Below are 7824 nucleotides of genomic sequence, written 5' to 3' on the forward strand. Positions count from 1 at the left end.
GGGCACCGAGCCTAACTGGGTTATTTCTTAAATTTATTTATTTATTTATTTTGAGAAAGGGTGTCATTCTGTCGCCCAAGCTGGAGTGCAGTGGTGTCATCATAGCTTACTGTCATCAAACCTCAAACTTCTAAGCTCAAGGAATTCTCCTGCTTTAGCTCTGGAGTAGCTAGGAGAGTCACCATGCCCAGCTTATTTTTCAATTTTCTGTAGAGACAGCACAGCACTCTACCGAGGGTAGTGAAGTGAGACTCCGTCTAAATAAATAAACAATAAATAAATAAAATAAAAAACCGTAACTCATGAGTCTGGGTCTTATCTGGCCGCCAACCCGCTGTTCACCTTGACCCAGTCCCCACCTCCCTCAAGCGGTCTCCTCATCTGCACAGCAGACATAGCAACACCTGCTTTATGTGCACTAAGTGGGCCGGCACGTGTTAAACACCTGCTTTATGTGCACTAAGTGGGCCGGCACGTGTTCAACACCTGCTTTATGTGCACTAAGTGGGCCGGCACGTGTTCAACACCTGCTTTATGTGCACTAAGTGGGCCGGCACGTGTTCAACACCTGCTTTATGTGCACTAAGTGGGCCGGCACGTGTTCAACACCTGCTTTATGTGCACTAAGTGGGCCGGCACGTGTTAAACACCTGCTTTATGTGCACTATGTGGGCCGGCATGTGTTCAACACCTGCTTTATGTGCACTATGTGGGCCGGCACGTGTTCAACACCTGCTTTATGTGCACTATGTGGGCCGGCACGTGTTCAACACCTGCTTTATGTGCACTATGTGGGCCGGCACGTGTTCAACACCTGCTTTATGTGCACTATGTGGGCCGGCACGTGTTCAACACCTGCTTTATGTGCACTATGTGGGCCGGCACGTGTTCAACACCTGCTTTATGTGCACTATGTGGGCCGGCACGTGTTCAACACCTGCTTTATGTGCACTATGTGGGCCGGCACGTGTTCAACACCTGTTTTATGTGCACTATGTGGGCCGGCACGTGTTCAACACCTGCTTTATGTGCACTATGTGGGCCGGCACGTGTTCAACACCTGCTTTATGTGCACTATGTGGGCCGGCACGTGTTCAACACCTGCTTTATGTGCACTATGTGGGCCGGCATGTGTTAAACACCTGCTTTATGTGCACTAAGTGGGCCGGCATGTGTTCAACACCTGCTTTATGTGCACTAAGTGGGCCGGCATGTGTTCAACACCTGCTTTATGTGCACTAAGTGGGCCGGCATGTGTTAAACACCTGCTTTATGTGCACTAAGTGGGCCGGCATGTGTTCAACACCTCATTCACGCCAGCCAAAGCGGAGCAGCTCAATACAGTAGTTTGAATTTGACTCACAGGACCTTGACAGGACCGAACCGGGCTGGGAACACATGGTAACAATATCAGGGAAGGAACTGGGAGGGGCCTGGTGTTTATTAGAAGGCATCAGAGTTAGGGCCTTCCCCCAAGTGAGGAAATGCCAGAAATAAGAGGAGAAATGCATGCGCATGAGGCCTGAGGACAGGTCAGCCTGAAGGCACAGCCCTGGGGGCAGCCGGGGGCTGAAGCCTCTTTGTGCTGCTGTCTGCCCCAGCCTCCCGCAGTAAGCAAGGTCTTCCAGGGACACACGGGGTGAGCTCTGTGAACTCCCCTGCTGTGGGCCTTTTTGTGACTCTCCATCATCACCGCGGGGATTTCTGGAGAGCCGGGACAAGGTAGGTGTGTGTGAATGCTGGAGCACCTAAACGTGGCCTAAGCAGGCGGAGGGGACCTGAGAGGAAGCTGCTGCCCCCGACCCTCAGCAAGACAGAGGTACTCTAAGAAGAGGGAGTACGTGGCTTGCTGCCTTGTGGCACCAGCGGAGAAAAACCACTGTAAGTGCCGTATCCACACAACAATGGCACTCCCGTCCTGTCCTGCAAGCTTGTTGCCTCCAGGGTGCTGTCCAGGCCCAGAGCATCAGGCCAGAACGTGCAGTCCTCTGATAATCGCCCTTTATCCTGGCCTCTAACCCAAAACAGCAGCACCAGATGCTGCCTCCAGCAAACACAGACAGAGCTCTGAGGCCTGACCTGCGATGGGGACGGGAGGGAAGTGCCCTTCCTGTGGGCCACATGGTCAGGGGACTCGAGCTGTGGGTCCCGCACACTCTGCACTCACCTCAGCAGCTCAGACCAAGTGATCCGGGAAAGCTGAGTCACCAGAAAGGCATTCCTGACCCTGAGAGGTGGCTAATCAGCCCCTCTGCGCTTTCAGCAGCTTATGTACAACTTCGTCCATCTTTTGGGGTTTTTTTGAGGTGAAATTCATACTCCATAAAATGAACCACTTAAAGCCAGCAATGCAGTGGCACTTAGCTAATTAAAAAAAAAAATTGTACATGGGCGGCACCTGTGGCTCAGTTGGTAAGGCGCCGGCCCCAGATACCGAGGGTGGCGGGTTCAAACCTGGCCCCGGCCGAACTGCAACAAAAAAATAGCCGGGTGTTGTGGCGGGCGCCTGTAGTCCCAGCTGCTCGGGAGGCTGAGGCAAGAGAATCACTTAAGCCCAGGAGTTGGAGGTTGCTGTGAGCTGTGTGAGGCCACGGCACTCTACCAAGGGCCATAAAGTGAGACTCTGTCTCTGCAAAAAAAAAAAAAAAATTGTACAGAATGGGTCTCAATGCATTCCCTAGGCTGGTCTCAAACTCCTGGCCTCAAGAGATCCCCCTGCCTGGGCTGTGAGCCACTGCACATGGCCCGCTTTTTAATATTATAGCCATCCTAGTGGGTATGAAATGTTATCTCATTGTGGTTTTGGTTTGCGTTTCCCTAATGACTTGTGTTGTTGAACATCTTTTCATGTGCTTTTTGACCATTGATATATCTTCTTTGGATTGGAGAATTGTCTATTTGTGTTTTTGTTTGTTTGTTTGTTTTTGCAGTTTTTTTTTTTTTTTTGGCGAGGGCTGGGTTCAAACCTGCCACTTCCGGCATATGGGGCCGGCGTCCCACTCCTTTGAGCCACAGGTGCCATATCTGTTTTTTAATTGGGTTGTCTATCTTGTTGAATTACAAGAGTTCTTTATATATGGTGGATGTGTTCATATTCATCTGTTGCTCTTATCACACTCTGATTTCTTACATGTTTCTTTCTTCTTCTAGACAGAGAGCTCCTTAAGAGCAGAGCCTGTGCCTTTGTTAAAAAAATCTTTCAGTCCCAGGGCTGAGGACATTGCCTGGCCCAGAGTAGCTCAAGAAATGTGCACAGAACACCTTGTGGAATGAATAAATACGCGTTGTTAGGTGAGCAGTGCACAGAAGGGGTCACCCACACTGCACTGCTCTCTTGCCTGCTAAGACTCTCGGGCTCACAGAGTGCCAGAGCACAGCAGACGGAGGCCAGCCTGGACAGGCAGTGCCACGGGGAGCAGGGCGGGTCACCGCTGTAACAGTGACATCCTGCCTGCTCGGCACCCTGCCTCTCTGCCGGCAGCAGAGTTCTCTCTCCTGTGGGCAGCAGGTGCCACCTGGGTGACCAGAGGCTCCCTAAGGGGTTTGGTGATGGGCATGTGACCACAACAAGGTCAGCCACAAAAGATGGTCTCTCAGCGAGGCAAATGGTCTGGCTCTGGGGAGAGCCTATACAACATCTGCAGAGAAGGACACAGCCCCAGTGATGTTATCTTAGCCTCTGGATTCAGCCATGGTTGAAGCCTACACTTAGAGGTTAAGATTCTGCGACCCTCAAAACATCTCTTTCTTGTTTAAGATGATTTAAGTTAGAGTTGTATAATATTCAACAAAAAGATAAAAGATGGTGGCTCATGCCTATAATCCCAGCACTCTGGGAAGCTGAGGCAATAGATCTCCTGAGGTCAGGAGTTTGAGACCAGCCTGAGCAAGAGCCAGACACCCCCACTGCATCTCTACTAAAAATAGAAAGACTAGCGGGACATGGTGGCAGGTGCCTGTAGTCCCAGCTACTCGGGAGGCTGACCCAGGAGGCTCTCTTGAGCCCAAGAGACTGAAGTTGCTGTGAGCTATGATGATCCCATGGTACACTACTCAGCGGGACAGAGTGAGAGACTCTGTGTCAAAAAATAAAAGATAAAAGAGCCCATACATTCATCAGTGGTGTGACCGTGAGCAAGGTATTTAGCCTCTCAAGCCTTGTCTTCAGGGTGGGGACGATTGTGAAGCCCACCCCACCCGGGCACCCAAGAGAACACACGAGTGTATGGGGACTGTGAGCATGGCCAAGCATCTGCTGTCACAGCCCCTGTGACACACATGCCATTTCCAATTGCTTGTGCAGTGTCTGGCTGTCATGCTAGACTGTGGGCCCCACGGAGGCAGGGTCCCCCTCGTCATCACAGTCCCTGGCACAGCGTAGTCAGGTGGTGGTAGCTGAACAACGCACTTCCCCACTCACTGAGTGACTGTAGCCACTGCTCACTTGACACGGGCCTTGAAGTCCATGTGTCCATAAGGAAGGTCGCACTGAGTGGTGGGTGGAATCCCAGTGGACCTAAAAGTCACTTGGTTTGGGCCGGCGCCTGAGGTTCAAAGGAGTAGGGCGCCAGTCCCATATGCCAGAGGTGGTGGGTTCAAACCCAGCCCCGGCCAAAAACTGCAAAAAAAAAAAAAAGGAAAGAAAAAAAAAGAAAGTCAGTTGGTTTGCCTTCCCACCCCCCACCCCCATCTTATCCCATGAAAACTTATAGCTGCCCATCCTGGAATAGCCGAGGTTCCCCCCAGTCCCTCCTGAAGAGCATTATCCATGTCCGATTAGGATTGCATAATTCCTAAATTGGGAATCTCCTGCGGTCGCCCTCACTAGCCACCTGAAGGTGGTCCCTGCTTTCACGGAGAAGCCTGGAGGCATTGTTCCCCCACTCAGGCGAAATAAGTGCCCACGTGGCCAGGCAGGCACAGCGGCAGGTATGTAGGGGCCTGGCGTGTAACCAAACTTCTGTTGGCAGTAAATGTCCTCAGAGCCCAGAGCTCAGAGCACAGCTCTTCCCTCTGCAGATAACAAAATGTGGTTCTCAGGCTGTTTTGGCCTTCAAGGGGCCACCCCTGGGATGAAGTGAAGTCCCCTTTGGCAAGGAAAGGATTGCAAGGAGAGTGCAGTCCCAGCTGACGCCTGAATTCCTTAGAGCTCAATCTCTTTGCTTTAAGGCACTGATCTCTATCAGAATGTCAGTACCCAAGGAAACCTCTATCTCTCTGGACTGTCACATCATAAAATGAAAGGAGGACCGGGACACAGGCTAGGCGCAGCTCACTGAGAAATTCCATTTCCCTTTCATCTGAGGCTCTCAAGGAAGTTGTCCATTCCACACCCCACGCTGCCTGTCCACAGCCCTTAGCCTGTGCACACCTGCCCTCCAGCGCCTCATGGACCCTCAGCACCTGTGGCCACAGCTGCTGATTGGCCTGGTGTGGTTGGGGCTGTCCTGGTCCCACCACTTCTCAGTCAGCAGATTCTGGTGGTGCTGTCACTGCTATGGTGGGGGAGAAGGCAGGGTGAGGCGAGAGTCCTAGAGTCACTACTAGGTCCCATCAGCACATGTGTAACCCGACATTGGTGGGGAGCGTGGTGCTGTGGTGCAGAGCGGGGTGCTGTGGTGGAGAGTGGGGTGCTGTGGTGGAGAGCGGGGTGCTGTGGTGGAGAGTGGGGTGCTATGGTGGGGAGCAGGGTGCTGTGGTCGGGAGTGGGGTGCGATGGTGGGGAGAGGGGTTTTCTGTTAGGTTTTATTAGACAACCAGCATTTTTACGTTCAGCCCTGGCTGGTGAGGAGTACAGTCTAGAGAGCACGATGCTTACCTCAAGGCGCATCAGGCCTTCTGGAGAAACAAAACAAACACATGGGCATGCAGCCAGGTGGGTCACGGGCGTCCCCACCGTCACAGGGAGGCCAGGTTCCTTGGCTCCTCCAAGACACCCTGGGCTGGCCTGAGGATGGGCTTCCTGAGTGCAGAAGGAAGTGGTGATAGGAAGGGTGCTGTCCCAGCCCGTGGCGTCTGGTGGGCATTGGTTTGCTGGCCTGGCAGCGCTCTCCTGCCCTGTTAGGTGTAGCTGGACCTCTCCTGCCTCTAAACAGATGGCCCAGCTGGAGCTGAGCCCCACAGGGCCGACCAGAGCCTTTCCCAGCAGGACCTGGCAGAACAGTCTGGTTTCTCCGGTGGTGGGGTCCTGTGGGCCTGTGCTGCCTCACCCATGCTGCCCACCAGTAGGTCCCTATCCAGGATGGGCTGGAGACAGTGTTTAGCAGGCAGGGGTTATCAGGAAGTGTCTTGGGCCCCAAGACAGGGCAAAGACTTCCCCTGGATTGGATGAGAAGGCCCGGGAGGCCATGGGTAGCCCTGTAGGAGCTGGAGAGAGTAGGAGAGTCCTTCAGAGCAGGCAGGGCAGAGCCTGGGGGCTTGTCCTTCTGGGGTCATCAGTGAATGCTGTGGCCTGGGAAAGGCATGTCCTGGCGAGAGCCTCTCTGCAGCCGTGTTCCAGCCTCTCTACAGCACATCCTAGAGCCTAGCACTGTGCCTTTGCCTAAGCCATTTTTTTTCTTTTTTTTTTTTTGAGACAGTCTCAATTTGTTGCCCTCCATAGAGTGCTGTGATGTCATAGCTCACAGCAACTTCAAACTCCTAGGCTCAAGCAATTCTCTTGCCTCAGCCTCCCGAGTAGCTGGGACTACAGGCATCCACCACACACCTGGCTATTTTTTAGAGGTGGGAGTCTTGCTCTTACTTGGGCTGTTCTCAAACCTGTGAGCTCAGGCAATCCACATGCCTTAGCCTCCCAGGTGCTGGGATCACAGGTGTGAGCCACCACTCCTGGCTTCTCTGTGTTATTTTAATATCAAAAATTAAGCAATAGGTTGGGTGCAGTGGTGCACGCCTGTAATCCTAGCACTCTGGGAGGCCAAGGCCAGTGGATTGCATGAGCTTGCAGGTTCAAGACCAGCCTGAGCCAGAGCAAGACCCTGTCTCTAAAAAAAAAATAACGGGTGGGAAAAAAAAAAAAAAAGCCTAGCTGGGTGTCATGGTGGGCTCTGCTACAATGTCCCAGCTACTTGGGAGGCTGAGGCAAGAGAATCACTTAAACCCAAGAGTTTGAGTTTGCTGTGAGCTATGATGCCATGGCACTCTACCAAGGGCTACATAGTGAGACTCTGTCTCAAAATAAATAAATAAATAAAATAATAAAAATATATAGGGGTGGCGCCTGTGGCTCAGTGAGTAGGGTGCCGGCCCCATATGCCGAGGGTGGCGGGTTCAAACCCAGCCCCAGCCAAACTGCAGAAAATAGCCGGGCGTTGTGGCGGGCACCTGTAGTCCCAGCTACTCGGGAGGCTGAGGCAGGAGAATCGCCTAAGCCTAGGAGTTGGAGGTTGCTGTGAGCTGTGTGACGCCATGGTACTCTACTGAGGGCGGTATAGTGAGACTCTGTCTCTACAAAAAAAAAAAAAAAAAAAAAAATATATATATATATATATAATCTTGACAACAATGTGAATTTTCTTTTTTTTTTTTTTTTTGTAGAGACAGAGTCTCACTTTCTGGCCCTCGGTAGAGTGCTGTGGCCTCACACAGCTCACAGCAACCTCCAACTCCTGGGCTTAAGCGATTCTGTTGCCTCAGCCTCCCGAGTAGCTGGGACTACAGGCACCCGCCACAATGCTCAGCTATTTTTTGTTTGCAGTTTGGCCGGGGCCGGGTTTGAACCCGCCACCCTCGGTATATGGGGCCGGCGCCTTACCAACTGAGCCACAGGCGCCGCCCAACAATGTGAATTTTCTAACATTATAGAAACATTGGAGTCTGAGTCCA

Source organism: Nycticebus coucang, chromosome 20, assembly GCF_027406575.1.
Source record: "Nycticebus coucang isolate mNycCou1 chromosome 20, mNycCou1.pri, whole genome shotgun sequence".
NCBI classification, from domain to species: Eukaryota; Metazoa; Chordata; class Mammalia; order Primates; family Lorisidae; genus Nycticebus; species Nycticebus coucang.